This window comes from Xiphophorus couchianus, chromosome 4, assembly GCF_001444195.1.
Source record: "Xiphophorus couchianus chromosome 4, X_couchianus-1.0, whole genome shotgun sequence".
NCBI classification, from domain to species: Eukaryota; Metazoa; Chordata; class Actinopteri; order Cyprinodontiformes; family Poeciliidae; genus Xiphophorus; species Xiphophorus couchianus.
In genome coordinates this window covers 5,141,870-5,165,839 of record NC_040231.1, presented here as the reverse complement: position 1 = coordinate 5,165,839, position 23,970 = coordinate 5,141,870, and the positions used below count along the sequence as shown (strand labels likewise).

Below are 23,970 nucleotides of genomic sequence, written 5' to 3'. Positions count from 1 at the left end.
AGCTTCTGTCAGGGTCAATACAATCACTGAAGTAATGGGCGTTATGACTACCATGATCCTATTGAAGGGTTATTTTGGTTATGTGATTTAGTTTTGGTGCATCACAGGTGACCACCCAGTTTTATTGCCATAACTTTATTTCGGTGAAGTGTTTTACAGAAATATGACTATATATATTTAGTTTTACATATTTTTATTTAAAGTTTTAGTTCACTAAACTAGAATTTGGAAAGCAATTGCAGCTGATGTTTCTTGTTACTCCAGTCAAATTTGATCTTTATATGTGTTGCCTTTTTAAGTTGCAGTGAAAAGACTTAAATGTTGCTATGAGTACAATCTAAAACACTTTTACACAAATTTCTCAAACTAATGGCAATATTATTACTGTATACCAACCTGACTACCAGTGAGTGCAAACATTTAGACCCTCATTTGTGAGCCTGAAGTTCACTCTCATTTTGTCACATTAGGAGTTGACACAACCGTACTTGACTAGCTTTGTCAGCAAAACTCGCGCTCTTGCCATAGTCGAAAGTCATGAATGTCAGGCTACTTGAAGAAAACAAAAAGCAAACTCTTGCTACATTTCAAATGAATTGAACTGAATCTAATTGTATTCAAGAAATGCTTTGCATTGTTTTGATCCAACTTTGAAAAGACCTTAAGGCAAAGAACAAAGCACTGAAAGAGGATACCACATAAACCAGAATTTCAGAGACTGAATGCTTGGTGACTGGATGAAGAAAGATCCAGATTGCTAAAAACACAGGAGGGCAGGCAGAGCAACAGTGAGAAGTCTTTGGGGAGAGTGCAAGTGATCCACAGGAAAAACTGGAGAGGTAAAGGAGATTTGAATGTTAGCAAAGTGAGCAACCACACTAGGGATTGGAGGTGATCGTGGTCAGAGTAGGCGAGTTAGCTGAAGATGAGAATAAACAAGGTGGCAGATGGCTTGTGTGTTGAGTTGAATGTGCAGACTGGCTGTTGAGGGTGATTCTTTTGAAGAAACAAAAAAATATGGAACTGCTAAAGAGCTGGAAACATACAAAAAAATATAAAACATTGGAATCATTGTCTAAGCAAGTTTACTATTGTGTATTTGTTTAGAAATGTGAGTTGAGGGAAATGACTGCTAAAAGCATCACCAAAACCTTTGTATTATACATACAATTTACATTTACAGAAATTAACACTTAAAGAACATTCGTCAGAGGTCCAGGAGGAAGAGGACTAAAAACATTTTGGTAGTTTAACCATGTTTTTTTTTTAAGTTTGGGAGTCATATCCGAGAGTCTGAGCACAGACTAGTGTAGTGTAGGTTTAATCCAACCTACACTGCAGAAAGGACCAGTGGACTGCTGGCTCTGGATATTTAGCAACATTGCCGTCTCCTGATATTAAGCTCAGTGTAAAAAGAAAACAGTTACAACATCTTCTGATAATGTAGAAATGCTGGAAATAACTTTCATAAATCTATGGCCCCGGGTTTATTCTGAAAAGGAACCCATTATTTTCAACATTGACATGACATCAGTTGAAGGCTGACGTTAGGAAGGAACTCTATTACTATTTTAAGAATCACACTCCAAGATGAAATGCAAAGAAAATACAGACAGGCCATTACAGCAGAGATCATTTATGACATTTACCTGACATTTTGAAAACTTTGCACAACTTTGTCTTCTTCCCCTTTGTAATCATATTGTTAGTTGGTGCTTGCAGGGATAGAAATTCAATTTTGAACTTTTCAATTTTAAAGGTTATATCTCCACTAAAGTCTAACATTGGCAGTGGAGAAAATGTATGATAAATCTGACATAAAAATATTAAAATGCACATTTTTTTTTATAGTAAAAATACTCTGAGATCTAAAAGGACTTGCAGAAGCTGTACATCCTCCCCCAAGCAGTCCAGTAGGATTCTCTGCACATGTATGTGCCAACCATGGTTTTTGTGGCTGTGCATGCTCTGTGAGCAGACAATGAAAATAACACCACCAGACGTTCTGCAATTAAGGAAAACGGCAAGTCATATCACAAAAAAAGGATGAATAATAACAATGAAACTTTATTTTGGAAACACAGTGAGTAGAAATCTTCTGTTTTCTCCATTTAGATAATTTATCTCACAAAGGAAACCAGGAAACAAACACTGATATCCTGGTGAGAAATTAGTTTATTTTTCTTTTCTTCTTTTCTTCAGAGTAGACAGATGATAAACTAGAAAATCACTCCCCATGAGTTGGTTGTAAAAACTACATATCTGAGTGAAAAGCAGTGTTTTAGCAAAATGAAATTTAGTATGAGTAGGGGTTCATGCTCCTCCATAAGGTTCAAAACCATCAGTTTAAGTATATACAATTTTGGTCTAGTGGTAGTCAAAAGTGGATCTGACTCATTAAACAGTAGAGGAGAATGTCGAATTATCATCAAATCATATGCTGAAGCACTTTTAATCCGCAGTAAACTTTTCATGAAAACAAACAATGACACTCTAGTTTGTGAATTTTACTGTTGAAACAATTTGGAGCAAGTGTTGGCCAAGGGAAGGGAACATGGAATGCCAAATGGGTAAAATAGTCACAGTTCAGAAAAGTCAAAGCCAACACCAGTCTGTCCCTTTTGTCTAAATGAACTACTGTACATACCTATAAAGAAACCAATGAACCTTAGGTTACACCATGATCTAAAAAGTATGATGCTAAATTATTAATCCATGCAGGGCGGTGCTTAAATGTGTAAATATGATAACTGATAACACAAAACCTAAGGAAAATGTTTTCACATTAGACTTTTATTCATGTTAGATTAAGACATTGACATCAGTTGAAGTCAATGTCAACTGATGCATATACACATACAAGCATATACACTTAAATTATAAGTGTATATGCTTTTTATCTGAATAAAAAGCATATACACTTATAAACTTCATAAATCCATACAATACATATATACTAACAAAGAGGTATTTCTAACAAAGAGGAAGGCAAAATATATTACTCATAAAGATTTTGTTTGAAATTTAAATTGTGAAGGTTTGCGCTCTGATAGGCTTGGCACTACGACGAGCAAAATGTCTGTTCGCTTCAGCTTGTCAGCAGGATGTACTCTGGGAAAACCTGCAAGCAGCTGATGCAAAGACAGAGTAAGTGACTCAACACTGTTCTAAAAGTGTGAACAGACTGATGGGTTAGGGGACACGAGCAAGGATGTCTTTCTGCCTTGCCAAATGGTCTCAATTTCCACAGAGAAGCAATAGAGTCTGAAATGGGCAGTGAGCCAGATGGCATCATGTTCATCATGAAAGTTTTAGGAGACTTAGAACATTTGTCACCGTTTAAGACTTTTTGTTCTTACTTTATGGTCAAATCCACACATCGTATACTACTGCTGGATTCTAGCCTCTCAAGGATTTCTTTCTCTCATGCACACTAATTGAAATTAAAATAATAAAATTATGCTCTTTTTTTTTCAAATCCCATTTAAATTTTCCCAACCTCTGTTTCTTCATTTTTTGATTGCTTATTGTAATCACAAATCGAGCTTCAAAAGTATCTGTTCATATGATGAATCCATAAAAAGTATCCAATTTAATAGAAAAACTGACTTTTTACAAAGTCTGTCAATTATCTAAAGAATTTTACATGATAATGAAATATCTTTTACATGAAAGTTGAAGAGAAATTATTAATATGCCCTGTTAATAATTCAGAACAAAATATGTCCCTTGTACAAATCCAATCAATCGTGCTGAAAAAAATAGAAAAAGAGGTGAAAGGCTCGCGTTACAACGTAATGCTGTGTTGTGATCAGTTGTGATCCTTCTTGTTCTGAACAGGAACTGAGAAGTTTGACCATCACACAGACAAACAAAGAAAGCAGTAGACAATAGACTGACTCTTAGTATGTTTTCACTGTGATCCAAAGTGTCAAGGTCTACTTTGACAATTACATTGATCTGAATTTGATCCAACAAATATGATTTTAAGGTAAAATTATTTGAGCTTATTGGTCAAATCATAAAGCAAAAAGAGAGCAGAAAGTAAAAATATTGGACATGGCCATAGGAGGCGTGCTGCTTTTGTGGTAATAAATGTTTCCAACATAATGTGCATGTAATCTGCTGGAAACAGAATTCTTTCAAAACTGTCCTTTTATTCTTCAATTCCAGAACTGTGTATTTACCCTCAGTTATTTAATAGGACACATAATTTTAGAACAATGCAGACAAAGGACTAAATTATATGCCTGTATTATAGTTACTATGTTTTCAGAGAAAACAACACTTCAAAGAAAATCACTTCAAGACAAAGAAGCTGTTATGTCTCGACTGGCATAACAGCCAGTTATGCCAGTCCTGCCAGTATGCCAGAGATGAGTCATTTTTTGTTTCTATTAAAATAAAAGAAGATGAACATTTTGTTTTTATGGAACATGGAGTCCTGTTTGATGCGTATGTATATCGTGTTCAATCAGGAATCATTTTGAAACTGTATATTTGGCTATTTTAAGGCTACAATGTACCCTTTCACAACCAAACAACCAGCAGCGCATTTTCTTGGAAATTGTGTGCCTTGTCTCTGCATCAGATTGAAACTTAACAACCTGAAAAGTTCATCCTGAATATGCTATAAAAATTCATTTTAGTCAGAGCATTTCATGTCCTTCAAGCTGGAAATATAAAGGACAAACTGTCATGGTTTCTACAATAAATATGGTTCAGTGTTGGCATCAGTACAAGGTACCATCTCCTTCCAAAAGTGAACCATGTACCCTTTGAAAAGTACAGCAAGCGTAATATTTCCAAAGGGCACAAACTGCATAAAAAATATTACAGAGAAACCTTCAGGATTCATAGAAATAAAATGTTTTTTTGGTTTTTTTTCTTACATATTAATAATAGTGGAGCATTTGACAAAGCAATTCACTAGCAAGGACCACGCCACAAAGATATATGTTTGAAGATTTATTAATGAAGGGATGAGGGATGAAGGGATGTAGAGATTAGGGATGAGGATGAAGGGATGTAGATATTAGGGATGGAGGGATGAGGATGAAGGGATGAGGGGATGAAGGAATGAAAGGATAATGGTTGAAGGGATGAATGATCTTGATTTGGTTATCTGGGGAGAATGATGGAGGGCTTGAGAGGTGAAGACTCTGTGTGGGGGTTTGGTCTTCGGGAAACGGATCTCCTTATTTTCCTGAGCCCGCATAGAACCCCCAGACCTATGAGACGAAACCTGCAGCACAAAGAAGCAAAACATGGTTATGAATGAAGGAGAATAAAATGAAAGAGGTAAAGGGTAGAGGAGGGTGTGGTTGACAAAATGTAACAGACTGAGATGAGTGGATGAGCAGAGTATAAATAGCCGCCTGGAAATTTAGAGGTGTGGTTCCCGAACTTAAGTTAACACATTAACTCCATTTAGTGTTGTTTAGCAAAACAAAACTTTTTTAGCCAGTTTAGTGCTGTGAACACATTTACTCCCTTACAGACTTTATTTTTGCTAAAATATTTCAGATAATTTTTTTTTAAGCAAAGAGGAGCTTAGGGATTACAAATTGCAGCTTTTAAAAGATGAACTTCATTTATCAGGCCACTGTTCATGATTCAATATTAAGTAATAAAGACTTAGCAAAACTACCATCCAAGGGATACTTTTGGCAACCAAAGGCAACAGCTTCTGAAAAAGGAAAGAAAGGCTTATCTCACATTTGCCCAAAAAGTTTGATGATCCCATAGTTTTTCAGAAAAAAAAAAATAACTCTGTGGTTGGGAAGACAAATATGGAACTTTTTGTTAGGTGTTAGTGAATTTTGCACTCACCAGTAGAATCTTGAAGCAGGCTGTCCATCCATCCATCAATTGCTGACCATGAGCTGAATCCTATTTGCATTATGCAGCAGGACGAGGATTTAACGCAAGCCATCAAATCCACTTCTAAATGACTCCAACAAAAGAAAATTATGGTTTTGAAGTGACCTTGTCATTCTCTTAATTTGACTGAAATATAGCATTGCTTTCGACATGTTTTTCATCCTCAAAATAAAAATAATGAGACCAGAGGGCATAATATGCAAAATATTCAAAATGAAAAGTTTGAGTGTGTTGATTCTTGCTGCTCATTCCCTGTGATTCATCTCTTTTCCCGCCCTGTAGCAGTTTGCACACACTGTAGCCTCCAGTTCCACCGTGCAACTTGTGTCATCTGCTCTGAAATCCTTTTACAGGAGGCTGTGGAGGCTCCAGCTGATCCATGTGCTGCCTTGATCATTAGGGGACCCTGCGGCTCTTGCTTCTCTCAGTGATCATTTTCAATTAGGACTCCATTTTGTTCCACACATACCTGAGCACCCGAGGGGGACAGTGGTCTGTACAGCAAAATCACTGAGGTGGGAGAAGACACATTAGAATGTGAATTTAAATGGTAACCCCCGTCACCCTAAGAGAAATGAAACATGCTTCTGAGACATCAACTCAGTTCAACTAATTAAATGTAGGCTTTTGGCAAAAGAACTTTTATAATTTTTTCTCTGTGAATAAAGCAAATTCATCAAATCATGGATGCTTATTTTTAATATCTTTTGAGATAAAATCAATTAGGAACACAGTCATGAATGATGAACTTCCCAAAATTAGGTGATGGGGAAGATCAATGACCCAGACATCAAAATTATCTACTTTATGTGCATTTTGACTTTTAATGGAACACATATATTCAGCCCTTCCGGCAATCTTCCCCCCATTTGTCCTCTGTTTCCTTTTTTTTACCTAAATCTGATGGATTTCCTGTCAATGATAGAACATGCTCAGCATCAGTTCAAATTAATATTTTTCCTTCACTGGAAATGTATACATCAAAATCTATTTTTATAAATATGAAACAAAGAAGATATGATTGTGGACAAAAAATATTAGCTGTATGGGATCTTTACCAGTACAATATAAAGAATTTGACCCATTTGTTTGGGCAAAAATGGGTGTTTCAAATATACAATTACCCTAAACATACCACAAAACTAGTTACATTGTGGAAATGCCAGTGTTTTGAAGTGACTATGACAAAGCTCTGCTATTATCCCTATAGAACATTTATGGACAAAGCTAAAAATGAGCGAGGTAATATTAGTTCTTTCACCAGAAATTAGCCTGATTTCCAGAAAACTACCTGGAGAAGTTTGTGGAAGAATATCCAAAATGTTTGTCCCAATTCAAGCTAAACAGTTAAAATGCAACTCTACCAAATACTAATGAAATGCTTGTGATTTTTAATTGAAAAGGTAATACAAATTTCTCTAAAAATAAATTCTCTAAAAAATAATGTCACATTATCTTTAGCAATTATTATTATTTTTCTCTCATCCTGTTGACCTTGGGCAGATAATGTTTAGTGTGATTTAATGTCATTTGGTGAGGAAACAGGCTATGTTCTTTTTTGTATGTAGTTTTACAAATGAAGTTTGCTCTGAGAACGGTCATTGAACAAGAACCAAAGAAACATAAACCTGAAATGACACAACACACACCCACACATTCACACAAAATAGTGCCAAGTTAAACTTGGGTTTGCAGAACTAAACATAGCACACACAAAAATGAGCTATGTATTGGAATGGCTAAAACATCAGGTTAAACAAAGACAATTAGAGACATTAACAAAATACATGGTAGACAGGCAGTACAGAGAAGGGAGTGTAATGTTTGTCTGGCTCTAATCAATATTTACCTCAAAGAGAGAACACATTTACTACCAGTGTAATGTAATAGAGTGACGACAATACGAATTGAACAAACATACTTCCTGCAAGAATGAAAGAAGGCCTGTGAGGAGGAAACAGAGCGAGCTGAAGTGTCAAGGGAGAGCTCAGATCACAGCTATGGTGCTGACAGCTACACTCTTTTATAGCAGACCCACAATCAATGATTGTCTGGCAACTGCAAAGTAATAAAACACAACACAGAACCAAATAAATCAAACAGGTCTACAATATGCATTTCCCTCATGAGAATTACTCAACAGGCCGAGTACCAGTCATTAAAACTGATCACTGTGCTTGTTGTCCATTAAAAGCCCTGTTTGATTTAAATAATTGCAATAAGACAAACAAAGCATGGTACATTAGGTAGAAAGAATATAATCTTTAATCTTATTCTCTGAAGTTGGAGCAATAAGCAGATCAGTCGACATAACAATCTAACTTGAAAAGCTATTGAAAGCATCCATATCAGAAAAACTGCACAGATGGAGCTGCACAGCATAAAGACTAGATGTTCCACTGAACCTAGCACTAGCAACAGGGATTTAGTCAAAGACATCACACGTACAATCACACAGACTGCATATGGCTCATGGAGAGCACTCCAAGCACTACAGAAAGAGGCTACTGTGGGACAGATGGGGAAACAGTCAGCCTCTGCAGCCTCACTTGCTGCAGAGAAAGCTTTATATTAAAAGGTGAGTGAACACTGACTTGTCTAATCAATATCAACTAGAAGGACTTTTTCTTGTGGTAAAAAATGGTGGAGCTGTAAAATAGTCAACACTAGAAAAACAAATGAAAAAACAAAAATGGACATCCATAAAGTCTTGCAAAAATCCATTCATTCACTTCACCTGACCTTTCACATTTTATTGTGGAAGAAATGTAATGTAATTGTGTGGGATTTTAAACCAAAGTTGAAAAAAACATAGTTTGGGAATTCTATATTGATGAAAAAGAAGGTGAATTTCCTATCCTGGTAAACAACAGACCAAAAAAGAGTCAGCTCTTAATATTTCTTGTTGATGCCTTTATGTTGCAGAAATTCAACTTTGTCATGAGAAAAAAAATATGAATACAGTATTGCTTGCTTACTTTTATATTCAAAAGTATTTCTGTTTTTTTTTTTTCCTTGTTTTATTTTTTGCCATTTTTAATCCATTATGAGCCACATTTGGACAACCACGTCTAGGTACTGCCCTACTCTTTCAATCTTCAGATGATTGCTTGAATATTATCATATTACAATTGAAATATTTTAATATAACATAACCCTGATTTAAACTTCTCCACAACTTTATTCCTTAGCTCTCTGGTGTATTTCTTTTTTTCGAAGCTGTTTGTTCTCTAACAAGCCTCTGAAGCCCTCACAAAACAGTTGAATTCATTCTGAAGTTAAATTACAGACAGATGGACAGTGTAGTAATTAGATGACTTCAAGGCAATTGGTGGCACTGGATCTTATTAGCAGTGTCTGAGGAAAGGGGCTTGAATGCACACCGCACAATTTTTTTCCAAACATGCTCTAAAGGGCAACATAATTAAAGACGAAATCACCAGAACACTGTTGTTAAAATCAGCGAGTCACCTTACTTTCTCAGTAAAATATAGTTGGTAAAATGTCATTCTAAAAAGTGGGCCAGAAAAATTTAATTTTCCTCTTTTTAGTCTGAGTCTGCTGAACCAAACTGAAGGGTAAAAATCAGCAGTAAAGCTCAATAATTCAGATGCATGCCCTGAGCATCACATCATTCCCATTCCGGCAATGAATTTAGGTATTAGAAGACCTGTGGCACTGAATTGCTCTCAAAGATTGATGAAATATCTCCTGTTCGGAAGCGTCTTGCCACCAATTGCTTTCATCGTACAAGTGCATTCCCATCTGAACAGTAAAGCAATTATAGGCTTAACGCATATGCAGATTGTCACTTATAGCAACTATGCCCCCAGTCTGAACAGAAAAATTCCTCTGCTGTTCAACCACTGTCAGATAATTGCATTATTATATCTAACATATGTGCAGTGATGTACTTTTTAAGCTACCACAAATGGATACAATACATTGAACATGCTTTGCTAAACTTTACAACGTGGGAACAGTGGAATGATTGTTTCTTTTCAACTGAACTTACTAATAAAATGCACTTATGTTTTATGTTCACACTTTCTCTTTTGGACAAGAGAAAAAGAGCTCGACACTTAACTGTTGAGGAGAAATTCTATTTTTCTTCCTCTACCAACTAACAATTCTTTTTTTAAGTACCAAATAAATATACTGACAGAGAAATTAAAAATTACTCGGTTGGTTAAAAAGAATTGATAAAATGATATTGAGTTAGCCTACATGTTAAAGGGACATCATTGGGCTTTTGACAAGAAAAATAATCATTTGTTTAAAGAAATCTCTTTAGTATCTGAAAATGTTCTTTTTAACTAAATCTTAGAATTTTGATAGAAGATGGAAAATATGCTTCACAATCAAACATCTCTTGCTAAAAAAATCAGTGACAATCAAAAAGAGTGTTAGGAGCTACATTCTTCGTGGCTCAGAGCAGAGCCACCGCTCCTCTGCATCAACAGGGGTCAGTTAAGTTGGTTTGGTCATCTAATCATGAGGCCTCTTCGGTGCTTCCCTTTGTATGTTTACCACTTGCATCCCACTAAGATAAGTCTCTGGAATATATCTGGAATATAATCAAACCATGGTGGAAAGAGATGGTTTTCCTTCTGGATTTGTTATGCCCCTACTGAACCTGCATAGGCAGAAGACAAGAAGCTGAAGAATAATTTTGAGAGGCAATTTTTTCAGCAAATGCTTTTCTTTTCTGATTTCACTTTTACTTTTCCTCTGGCGATAGAGAGTTACTTGACAAAAATCATAAAATCTTATGAGATTTACAACCTGAACTGTAGACTGTGAAACGCAAATGAGAAATATCCTGAGCTGAATTATACCTAGCTTCCTAAGAGTTTGAAAATGAATAATTTATGCTTCTAGTTGGTCAAAAATCACATTTACGTATCATAACAACACATGTAACAAATATTACCATTTTAGAGGCCACCTCGTTCTTCTACAGCCAAGCCTTTGTTGTTTTACTGAGAACTCTCGGCTGTGCACAGATTTCAGTGATTTCTGGTAGTCTTCAATCTTATTAAAGTATTTTGTTGCTCAAAAGAATGGATGTTCTGTTTGGGATTATTGGTTTATTTTTGTTTCATCCTCACAGAACTGCAACCAGCCAGAGGTTGCATTTGTTATAATCCTTCTTTGTGTTCTTTCAGCAATGATATCAAATAGTACAATGTCATAGCTGGTAAAGTCTATTACCTGAATAATTTTGCTATGAAAATTGTTGATACATTTAACTTTTCACAACAAAACAACCAAAAAATATATCATGTTATACAATACAACTTATAAGGTGTGAACTGATTAGACTCACAGAAACAAAATGTACAATTTTGATCTTGAATTCATCCATGTCACTGTTATAAATCATACACATTCAAATCAGGATTTAAACATTGCAATTAAAGTAAATCACTAAAGTAATCTCCCACTATGAGTACTCTGTGAGATTAGAGTGGATTATATTGGATCAGGTCCATTGACCTGATTTACTAACCGAGTGCCCCTTGTTATCCAAATCCAGCCCAGAAATCTGACCTTCAGCAGCTGCATTTAAAGCCTCCTAAATCTATAACAGTAAAATGTAAACACATGCCTTTTATTTTACTTTTATAAATTGTAATTATGTCTGTATAATACTTAATGTATACATTTATTGTCTCCTCCAAAAGACAAAAATAAATAAATAAAAACACATAGTTCATCTTTATATTGGAATTAATCAACTTCAATCTTCTAAGATTTAGGTCACAAGTAAGTATTGGCAAAAACATGGGGTTCAAATCCTCCCCTGAGCTTTGAAAGCAAAAAAAAAGGTCAATGCATGATAAAGATCTTCTTTCACAGTTCTTACAAATTATGGTTGCATATCTAAAAAAATAACAATTTTATAAAACTGTTTGTGAAAATGATAACTAAAAAATTAAAAAAAACATAGCTTCACTCCGGATTCATCACAGTTTCAGTGATGAAATCTGAATCTTTGGTCCCAGATTAGGACTATATGGTGATGTACATCCCATATATCCGTTGCTTACTGTGGGAGAACAGTCTGTACCCAGCCTCTCACCACACCCTCGAGCCGCAAACAAGAAAAACAGGATTGGAAAATGGGCTGATGGATGTGTCCATGTTAGATGCAAATGATTAACCTAGATTAATATGACTATGGGGTTGGTTTTAAAGTAATATGTTTTTTTTCCCCCAACATGGTAATGTACATATGCATTCTCCACAGAATACTAATAAACTGAAACTGGAGCAGCAGATATTAGTCAGAGATGAAGCTGCTGAAAGAAAAGCTGAAGGTGCTGGCAAAACAAAAGCACTGAACACTAAGGGTGTATTCACACCTGACATATTTGATCCTCTGAATACACTGAATCGAACTCTGGTGTGGACTATACTACTAGACCTTGACCCACTCTTTGAGGCAGTCTCGATTCGCTTTCAAAAGGACTGCGGTGTGATTTGCTTCTAGTGGGAAGACATAACTACAGTAAATATACATCTGTTTGGACTTCACGAGCCACCTTTGCAAGGGATTATGATAAAAATAAGCCCTTCAGTGATGCTAGCACTACTACTATGTGTTCTGATTTTATTGAAGTTACAAGTGTATTACTTTTGGTAATATGGTTGCATTACTACAAGTGTAATACAATCCCTTAAATTTCAAAATGGTGTGGCATTGGGTACGTTGTAGGGTCAGCTATGTATTTTTTTCATTCATTTATTCATTTCTTGATTAAGCTTGTCCTTCTGTCAAAATAGCACCTAAAAAGATACTTTTACATTTCTAACTTAATAAACTTCATTTCCCTGTCCATGGAGGATTTGCTGCACTTTATCTTCTATTTTGTTAGCTCCACAGCTTTTAACCCATCTCCTTTTAATTGCTCTGCAGCTTTATCATAATATTTAGAGGTTACAGTTAACAAGATGGCCAATTAATCCAGACCAGTAATTAGGCAGTAATTAAGTGTCACAGAGACGGCAATAACTGCTGGCTAAACCAAAACAATGACAGGGTTGTAAAACCCATGCTGCCCCAAATTAGTTTCCTGATTTAAATAGGTTGCAGGACTACTTTGTAGTAAATAATACCCGGATCATAATGATGTCAAGGACATTTTTGCCAGTCATCGTCCAGTTCATCTCCTGACATTTCCTCTGCAGCTAATCAATTTTCCTCAGCTCCACTGTGAGACAACAGCCCTTATGGGGCTTGGCTCCATCACAGACTTTTGAGTTTGCAAAGCTGAAATTAACTTAATGGTTCTATAAATCCAAAACATGTTAAATAAAACGGTATCATTTGTTATTTCTTATCAGACTTTATGAGTCACAAAAAGTAACAAGATGTGAGACATTATGAAATGTGTTTATTAGTACTGGACTTGACGAGGTTGAAATGGCAATGCTGAAAGATTGGAAAAAGAGTGCAGAATAGTATGAACACATTATAATAAATATGTAAAAAATAATAATAAATTGTCTATGATGGAATAAAACCAGAAGGTTATGGTATTATACAAGCCCATTTTATATTAATAACGGCATTTTAACCCCCAACACGATGATGACTCATGATTTTAGGTTGCATGACATATTTTCCCCTTTACCTCAGTTCTTACCTCTTATTTGAGGTAAGGATTAAATAAGGTTAAGTAAGTCACAATGTTTAAAAGGCAATTCTACCAAATGCTAGAGAAATGTGTGTTTACTTCTTAATCTGTCTAAAAAAACTTTTTCATTCTGGTATTTACAGATTAGAAATTCTTTTTTGCAAGTCTAACTGCCCTTACATAAAAAAAGGTTAAATCTGACAGTGTGTGTGTTTTTTATTGAGTGTATTTAAACATTTTATGTCAGCTGTATATTATATATATTGTGAAAATATCAACTTGGAAAACTTTCAAAAAAAAAGAAAGTGAAATGTGATAAAAGTAAACTTGCAACAACCTACAGCGGTTAATTTTAGCAAGTGTTGCAAAATAGATGGTGCCAAACATTTGCAATCAAAAGCAAGTAATTAAAGCCATTAATTTTAATGGCAGAGGTGCTGCTCCACAAACATTTTCTCCTACTGTGGTCTATGTGTGACTTTAGCTTGATACCTTTTGTCAAAAGTATCAAGTTAATATTTTTTTTCTTTTTGTGCAGTATTTTTTTAGTTCACAGATAGTGGGTGGTGATCAGAAGGAAAGGCATGTACATTAGTCATACAAATTACATGCTGCTAGTCTAGTGTAAATCAGAATCCTGCTGTGGAAAATAGGGTATGACAGGAGATGGAAAGAGCGATGTCTGCTCCTCCCACCAGGCTATAGCATCTGTTTCTCACCAGCTCACTGTCAGTTCACCAAACATGAAGCATGTGTGAGGCCTTATCTGCTAGCCTTTCATGGTCTGCCAAAATTCAGGGCAGAGGGGGCAGCAAAGCACCCATGCAGTATCTCTCTTCATATCCTACTCTTGTTCCTCATCATGACTTCTGGCTGGACACCGATATGAGAAGCAATTTGGGGTTTGGATTGTTTTTCAAATTCAAACAGAAAATTAGCACACAACTGACTACAGAATATTATAACACCTCTACATACAAATTTCTTTTTTTTTTCTCCAAAATCCTTGATCACCACATGACTTGTTGCAACTTTTGCATTCCCTGAGATGAGTCACGCTTCTCCAGAATCACAGAAGTACTTCAATAACACAGTTCTCATTTTAGCATACACCTGACACTTCAATCATAAAAGTCCTTCACATTAGTCTCTTCTTCTTTCCCTTCTGTCCTCTGATGTTATCATCTCTTTATTAATTTCTAGAATTAGGTCAGAAGCAAATAACTGCAACTCAAGTAGGTGCAGTCCAAAACGTACATGTTGGTTGTCTTTGTATTTGATTCAGTTTGAATTCTGTTAAATTTCTTATTCATTAAATACCAGTTAACAACAAGCCATGTTGCAAGGCATTTTCTACTTTCAAACAGATCCAATTCACATCCAGTTACATAAAAAAAAACATAATTGATTCAATCAAGTTCATGTAATTCAAAAAATTTGAGAAATTGTAATTTAGTAACAGAGTCTAGTGATCATATAATCCACCTCAGCTGACTAACTAGAAACAAATTGGTTATCTAAGCCAATTTAATCCGTTTTTTTTGGTTTTGCAGCAATCCCTTCCTATAAGCATCCAAAAGTCCCTGTGTTGGTTTGAGAACCCTATTGGGATTTTTTTTAAAACAACATGCTCTACTTTGCTAAATGTCTTTTTACTGTCTTATGTGTCTCAACAGTGCAAAGACATCCCAGGCAGTCAGAATCATATGAAACGTATCTCAGACTAGTGAACTGCCCGGGGAGTCTGTCACATTTGGTGTTATCCTGTACACCAAAATCTTCCAGTTCACCAAGAGTTCAGCTGCCAAGTGTATTCCACCATGGTGGTGCAAGTGGGGAATTGGCAATAAACAGTAAACATTTTTGTTCCTACGTTTTAGTGTTTGCTTTAATCACAGTTTCAGAATTAATATTTACAAATGAAACTTGCGCTAATCACTTCTGCAGTGTCTGACTACAGCAGATGCAAGAATGCTGTTCCAAAGCAGGAGGAAGGGCTTTATATCCAAACACAGGACATGGATAGTTTTTCTATAATTGCCTTAGGTTAGTTAGTCATTACTCTTACTTTCATCAGGAAAATGTTACAAAATTGAACTGTGCAAAACACTCAATTTTCCTGTCTCAAAGCTGTTTACGTGTAATACAAAACACATGTATTAGGAAATATTAAATGAGATGCACTTATTTGACATAAGCAGCAATAAAGGTTGTCTACTTTTAATTAAACCATATGGTCTCGGTAAATGAAATTAGCAGTATTGAGACAGGGCGTATTGATGAAGCAAACTAGTTAATTAAAGTAAATAAAGAAAACACTCACTTGAAATAGAATATTAATTCCATGTATAAATAAAATGCATAAATGTGTTCTTTACCCTTTGATCTCCTCTATGACAAATATGTCCAAGAGTCGATGTTTATGAAGGTGGTTAGTTGTTTATTAGTATATCCGAAATAACAGAAATACAATTATGCTGAAGCCATATTCATGTAGTTATCCTAAGCTCTCCAAAGGGAATTTATTTTGGCTCCGTCAATCAACTTTAAAGGAGAAGGCAGCGGTTTATTGGCCCACAAGGCAGAGATTGTCAAGACAACTTAAAATTCTGCCTGGGTTCAGGCTGTTATTTTCCAAAATATGCCTAAATGTAATTTGTACAAAAGCAACATTTCTTGCTGAGAAGTGAAGATATCTTGGTTATCTTCGTGGTATCCTCCTACATCAAAAGACTCCCAACACAACTTCCTCACAGGTTAGTAAATGTTTGATATTTTATTATTTTACAATTATCCTTCAGTGTAAATCAGGCAAATTCTGTCTTATAAATTGAAATTTAGGATGTAAATTAAATGTTTTTTTCATACTGAAATTGTGTTATTTTTTCCAAAAATCTTTAACCAAACAGTCACTGTGGTATTTACATAACTAAACGTCTGTGGAACTGATAGTTACAGTATATGTGTTGCTGTCAGTATCTCCACTAAAATCTCTGACAGGAGCATCCCGACATAATTTGGGATGTAAAGTAGAGAAATTTTTTTAATTAACTTATTTTGTATTGTTTTATTAACAATATATATATGCATATATATATATATATTTCAATATCTACTAGATCTTAAAATTTTTATTGTAAACTACTACTAAAAGTAAACCAATACAATGTATCTACTGCATGTTGCATGTAGAGATGCATATATAGATATGTATTCAGTGCAGGTCCCAGGTAGAAAGATATACTTCTTCTATGCCTCAAAATTTGCAGTCTTGCAGTGCAGTGAAGCTGAGACCTCAGGGCACACTGACCATAAACATTTTTTATGTTTCTCTGATTCAACACACTTGATTCAATTTGATAATTAACTGGCCTTAACAGAACTTGATTACAAACTGTGCAGGTACCCTATGTTTTAATGACATTTTCCGGAGTGGAGAAACATTTAAAATATGCAAGAGGGTGTGTTTGAGGACGAGGTTTGTGAAACGCTGAAAGAATTTATGGGGAATGTGAAAAATATATTGCAACATTTCTTGTTCAGTGAAAATTTCTATACACTATTAAATGCTAAATGATGAATAATTTGTTCCTGTTCTAAATTTCAGACCTTTAGATAACTAACTCCAGATTCACCGTTAAGAGTATCTAAGTCTACTTTGCTTTCTTGTTTAGCATTCTCCTACATATTTCTGTTTTGTATTAAATCAGGCTAGAAAACGTCTGTAAAGGATTTCTGGCAGAAAAAATAGGATTAAATCTAGACAAAAACATCAGATTTTTTTTTTAGCGGAATTGGGCACTTCCAAGGCTACTCTTTCTGTTTTTCAAGGACATCTGAAAAACTGTCATCATCCATAGCTGTTCTAATGAAATTAACTGCTTGCCTCAGCAGTCACCATGGCAATACAGTAAAAAGAAGGTTATATGAGAGCTGTTATATAGCCTCTTTAAAAACAGTCAACCATGCCTTGAATGTCACATTCAAAAGCCCTCATCAGGCCCTGCTTTTCTTTTGAAATAAATCACACGAATGAATTTTGTTCAAGCTACATGAAGCTCAAAATTATATATTAAAATTAAACTGTCGAAGGGGAATTTGAAGTTTACAGCAAATGTAATAATTTTAAATATTTTCTAATTGTGAATGTTTAATGGTTGGTAACATTATCACCTTTTGGCGTTTAGTTATGATTGACATTTAATCCAGATTAATAACCACCCACTGTTTTCTTCATATTAACTTCCAAGATATTCCTGCTCTTTGAAGGGAAGTTTATGTGCTATTTTCATGAATTAGAGAGATAAGCAGTCATAAAGCACTCAAATTTCACATAAAAGCCTTTTTTGTGTATCAGTTGAGCTACACAGTTGGTAGCACTGTAGCCTTGCAGTAAGAAGGTACTGCCTGGGTTTGAATCCCAGCCTCAGGTCTTTCTCAGTGAAGTTTGCATGTGTCCGTGTTAAAGTCCGTGTGGAAGTTACCTTGCACATTAATGGGAGTTGCACTGACTGACTCTAGCGTAAATACTCAGTAAGAGTTTGAATCCTTTAATTCCATTTTTTTTAAAGCTTTAATGGCAGTTAAATAATTTTTGATGATAATACACATTTTCACCTAAAGAAACTTTGGCTATGACTAGCTAAAGTTTTGATCATCCACTTGATTGAAAATTTATAGTAGTTAGACAGATTGTTTTTTAAAACTAATCTGTCAACTGGAAGCAAGAACCTGATTGATGAAAAAAGAAGTCCAGTTTTTAGAAAACCATTAGGAGGTGCAAGAATTTGTCCATCTAATTGTTTTTCTAATTTTAGAAATGTATAATTTTATGCTACATTGGCTGTGTGTTAGTTGTGGAAGCATCTTTGCTCATTGTTGTGTTTTATTTTGTTATCTGTGGCTCTGCTCTGCTTCTTCCTTATTGGTTTCTTTGTGTTGTTTTCTATTATCTAATTCTATTATGTCTTAACTAATTCTAATATCTCGGCTTTGCTTGTTATTACCATAGCTGGTTTATCTTCTCTTTTTTGTCATCTGCTATGCTAAATGTTTTTTGTTCTTTCCAGGATTTAACGTATCCATTGTCATATCCACTTTGCACTTCATCCAACTAGGTATATTTTTGCTCTGGACATTTGCTACATATCATCCATAATCTGCTTTCCTTTATGTTGTCTGAAAGTGAATATAATACTTAACACTTGGTAAAAAAAAAAGAGATCACTCTCCATTTTTGAAGAATAATAGACCAGATTCAAACACAACTGGCAGCCTAGCAAGGAAGTATGGTTCCACTCCACCGAACTGTAGAACAATCTCGTATCCTTTCAGTAATTTACAGTATATGTCACGAGTGCAAAACTATAACAATTCACAATACTGCAGTGGAACACAGGGAAAAAGAGAAGGATCATTTACCTGGACAACAAATTGATCCTCCAGCCAGGAGAGCATCCCAAGGGTAAAGTGAAACAAATTTTCAGCCCCTTCAATGGTTTTCGACCCAGATGCTCAGGTGCGTTTTGTCTCTATTAAGAGACCAAAAGATTTATGAGAGAAATATTGACCACTAGTTCTGCTGGCTATTTTATGTGTCCCACTTGAGAGCAGACAAGGAAAAGGGGTGGTTTGTCTTGAGCATCTGCAAATCTGTGAGGTCTGCACTCACAAGGACTGAGGGGAAAAAATGACACAGCCATGTGTTTACTTGCAGATATTTAGATGTCCTTGTGGTTATATGGTTAGTTTCCCCCTTTCCTCCAGACAGTTTTCATAATTTCCCTATGTTGTTACTGCTAATTTGGCTCAAAAAATGAGAATAAGACATAAGCCAAATGAGAATGTTACATATTATGATGACAGACTGTTGTCCTGGACTACAGTTGCCATTTCTTCCTTTTTAATATGTCTTTCTGCATTTTAAAGATGCATTTTACCTCCACAGAGTCTGCTCAGATGCTGTTAAGACAAAAAATCATATTTGATACTTGCTAATTATGAGGAAACCTACACAATCGTGTTTACTCCTTAAGTTGGCTGAATGTGATGCCAATGCTGAGAATTGTTCTGAGGCATAAGTGAAGTTATCGGCTGCTTATCGGTCACCAGATCAACAGGCAAAACTCAGCAAACACTTACAAATTTTTCTTGTTGCTTGTAAACATATTACACGTGCAGGACATGTGCTGAAATTTTGTACACTTTACATTACTACCAAGCAAACAAAAAAAAATAACCTCATCTTCACTGCACAGCAAAAGAAGAGTTGTGCTGAATTCCCACTGAATAATTGTTTTTTGTTGCAAAATGTTAAAGAGATGTAATTGGTGTTGCGATGGCCTAAACTGACCTAACAGCTTAGGGTCCAAACAACCTCGTCAGGACCCAGTACATAAAAGACAAGGTAACCCTGGAAAGGTTAGAGTGTTTGCTTAATAGAGAAATAATAATAAGATAAGATTAAGAATTGCTTTGGCACTTGTTAATAAAAAACATTTGAGATTACAATTATGTCTGCAACAATGATTATAATTTAGACATCTCCTTCCTTCTGTGAGAAGATAATTATAGTACTTCATTTGACAGTTTTTTAATCAGGACACAATCACTTCTCTGGATCAATGACAAAGCCCTTAACCGACCTTGGTCTCTCATTCTCAATATGTTACCTCATCAACACTGAACGGTATTGTGTGTCTCTTGATATCAGATATCAGAGCAAGGCAAAGTAGGTGGATTCAGCAAGAGTAAGATTTCTCCCTCAGAAAAGGAGTACTTTTGTCTGCTTTCTTAATCTTTCTTCAGGAGTCAGGCCCCAGCCTTCTTGGCTTACTTAATTAGACATGCAAACGTGAGGTAAAGGAATAGGTGGAGCGTTTCATTGACTTTTGAAGTCAGACTCTCAGAGATCATATGCGTTTGGGGAAATAGCAGAACCTTCTGTAGTAACCTGCAGTTGATTCCTGTTCACTCTGCTGCAATCATATCCTGGCTATCGATGAGGTTTCAGGAAGCACGTCTGTGGCTCCAACTCAACTAGATACTCCACAGGGGAATATTCTTTGTTTTTAACATGTGTGTTATGTTTCTATCGGCACTTTTAAAGATTAAATCAACTCCGTAACAAAAAGATATTCTTTCTCTGCTTCATCAGCCAGGAAAGTTGATGCTACCTGAGGGAAAGAAACAGCTCTTTGCTTTACACCAGACTCCTTTTATGTTCCCTTCGTCAATGCTGAAGGAATGTTTGTTGATTATAAAGTCTGCCAAGACTGAGCTTTTTTGTTAATGGGTTAAAGATTATAATGTTTTAAACATCTTCCAACATCCGAGAGGTCATATCGGGGAAACATCGGCACAGTTTTAATGCACAGTGTTATTTGCCAGAGCTTTGGGTGTGTTGTGTACTGATTGTACATGTACACTGTAGAACAAACACATTTCTTATGTTAGATGATGAATATCACCTTTATGTTTGTTAAGTTTTGTATCTAAGCCAGTGTGAGTGAATAGAGCCCAGGAGTGACAGAAGTGACATTTTCAGTACTATTCTAGCTTGTCATTCTCACTTAGGTAAGAAGGCACAGAAGGTCAAGCTGTCACTACTATTAGATTTAAAATGTCAATATGAGGGAAACATAACTGGTACATGCTGTGACAATTGTAAAAGGCAAGAAATGGAACCTGCTTACTGTCAGAAAGGAGATTTTGTACTTTTCCTCCGACAGATTTTCTGCATTATGTGACAGCCAATGCAACAGACATGAAAAACATCAGATATTGAACAATTGAGGACTATACTGACCTAAGGCAACAATGGTTTCCATGTGCCAACAAAGGTTTCCTTTTGCAGTGGGTCCTGTCCTGTTTTGTGCTGGGTCACACCAAGGCCCTGAGGCTCCTGTGTGCTATTTGGGAAGAGAGAGAAATTATTTTGTCAATGTTTGTAGGTGGATGTCTGAGGCATATGTTCTTCCTTTCTACTTAATTCTTTCTGTTATGTACTTTGTTGTGCTGAAAATCCAAGGATTGGTTGGAAAGTATGCAAGGAAGACGAATTGTAGTGACATTCAAAACTTTGAATGCTCTGGACAGCATTTTTTAAACTCTTTATTTTTTGTTGTTTCTACGAGTTCCTCACATGAATTCTGTAATTTCCTTAAAAAGTTTTCATCCTTCCCGCAAGACCAGTGAAATAGTCAAAATATTTTTATTGGGGTAGCCAAGATAGGTACGAAAGAAAGAGTGGGGTAGCAAAGCGAGGAAGTCTGTACCTTGCTGTGCTGGTAAAATGTTTTCTTTTGGTTGTAGTACACACAGTGGGTTGCTGTGTGTACTGTTTAGAATTCTCAGGAAGAAACTGATCTCAAGAAGACAAATATGTAGATGGCAGAAGTTAGCAGAAAGAACTGTTGCATATTTATGTGGAGCTCTGCTTGCAGGATGTTGCTCACTAGGAAGAAAAGTTTAATTGCTATCAGTTAGGTTTGATTTAACTTTCCTTGCCCTCTGCCTGACAATTTTCACACATATCTGCATCTTGATTCAAGAACGTGTCCGTGTTTCTGGCTGCAGCTTGCTGAATGTGGCTTTTGATTGGTTTGGATGACTAGAAAAATCCCACACAAGTTAAGATCATTTATAATTCTGTCAGCAATGCTATACCTCATCCATCCCTGTCTCTGCGCTTTGTTCCGCTCTAGACAGTACTGTGAGATGTAGTGGTGGTTGTCTAGTGGTGTTACTGAATAAATTCATTTAGTTTTTTAAATAATTTAGACCATTTAGTTTCTATATGAGTCACATAGTTAAGATAAATTAATTATTTATTTCATAATTAATTAATTATTTCATAAGTATGGAAGCAAGGAAGTTTTGCTTAATATACATTCAAACTAAAATAATGATTCCATTCCCATATCTCAAAACACCACTGGTTACTAAACTAGGTATTGGTTCCTTTACCAGTTGGAGTTAAAAGAACCAAAGACTACTGTGTTTTTATCTTCACATAAAACTTTTTCATTTCGTCTAACCTTCTGGCTCTGTGAACAGCCGTCATTTTAATGATTCTTATACTGATTGATGAGAATGTCAGTGGCTCTCTTCCAGACAACTGTCAAGTTGACAGTCTTCCCCATGTTACTGTAGGCCATATTCATAACGGAACTTTTTGCACTGAGTGTTTCCTTCAATAAAAACTATTGAATATTTTTATTATTATTTTCTGGTGGGATGGGACTTTTCTGTTACTTTTATTGTTGATTGTTTGAATTTGTCATTTATTGGAAAGACCTGACTGAAATCATCTTATTCCATGGGGTATTACATATCGACAATTTGTGAAAGCCTCTATCTTTAAACAGAAATGCTGTTTGCTCCCACTGGGGATTATGATGTGGAAATATAGCATTTCAGAATGCTTACAAGGCTTGGTCAAAGTGAATGTTCAATGCAGCCTTTGTGATGATTCGAGATTCTAAGGTCCTGAAAAGATAGCAACATCAAGCTCCTCTTGAATAGAGGCTGGGCGGATCTGGATTATTGCCAGATAACACAGAGGTGCAGCTGAACAGATGATACTAGCACTGAATCAGTCTCTCTCTTCAAAACTGTCCTGTACAGCACTTTTAAATTGAGTAAAATCAAAATTGCATAAAGAAAAGAGAAGAGTTTTAGAAAGAATGCTATAGTGAGAACATAAACCCAAGCAACAATTTATCTCTCACTGAAACTGGTCTGGTAAATACAACAAAGAGCATTGTACTAAATAACAAACGTGAAATAAAGACTTTTGAAATAAAAGAATTGTAAAAAGAATGGTGGAGTGTGAGCAGAGGCTATTTAGGATGAATGCCTATGAAGACAAAATAAAAAGGTGGCGAAACGTTGAAGGTTTTTACTAAGTGAGCGACTTAGTAAGAAATGTGAGACTTCCAAGCATAAATCATTTTCTTTTTTTTTTTAGGACCATATTTTTGCATCGACATTTATCCAAGTTTATTAATAAGATATGAATACAATGCATCTGGAGAACTTTTACAATACTTCACTTTTTGCACATTTTGTTTTGCACCTTTTCTGTCTCTTCCAAATTGTGTTCAATTATTCAGCTGGAATTTCTACATACAAATACTCATTATGACAATAAGTATTTCGCAAATTTATTAAAAGTAGGATACCAAGAAATCAAATGTTTAAAAAATATTCATAATACTCCAAAATATGTTCTACTTTGGTAGTATACCAAATACCAAGTCCTACCGTAAAATTGATGTATTTCTTGACCTTACTAATTTAATTTTTGAATAAAAACCTGACATGTAGCTCATGTCAGGTGAATGCTTTATTTTAGCTTGTCACGCACATCCCATGATTTGTGATTAATTTAATACTATTTGGAAAAAAAGGCTGTTGCATAACAAAACATGGAAAAAGTGAA

General features: G+C 35.4%; 1 long non-coding RNA gene across 1 annotated transcript; it reads right to left on the bottom strand.

Annotated features, from left to right (window-relative positions):
* Nucleotides 1-4,939: 4,939 nt before the first annotated feature.
* On the bottom strand, nucleotides 4,940-21,654 carry LOC114142629 (uncharacterized). The gene is made up of 3 exons (XR_003595083.1): nucleotides 21,534-21,654; nucleotides 21,334-21,436; nucleotides 4,940-5,245 (listed from the first exon to the last, which is right to left on the bottom strand). It is a non-coding gene; the product is annotated as an uncharacterized LOC114142629 (long non-coding RNA).
* Nucleotides 21,655-23,970: the final 2,316 nt, after the last annotated feature.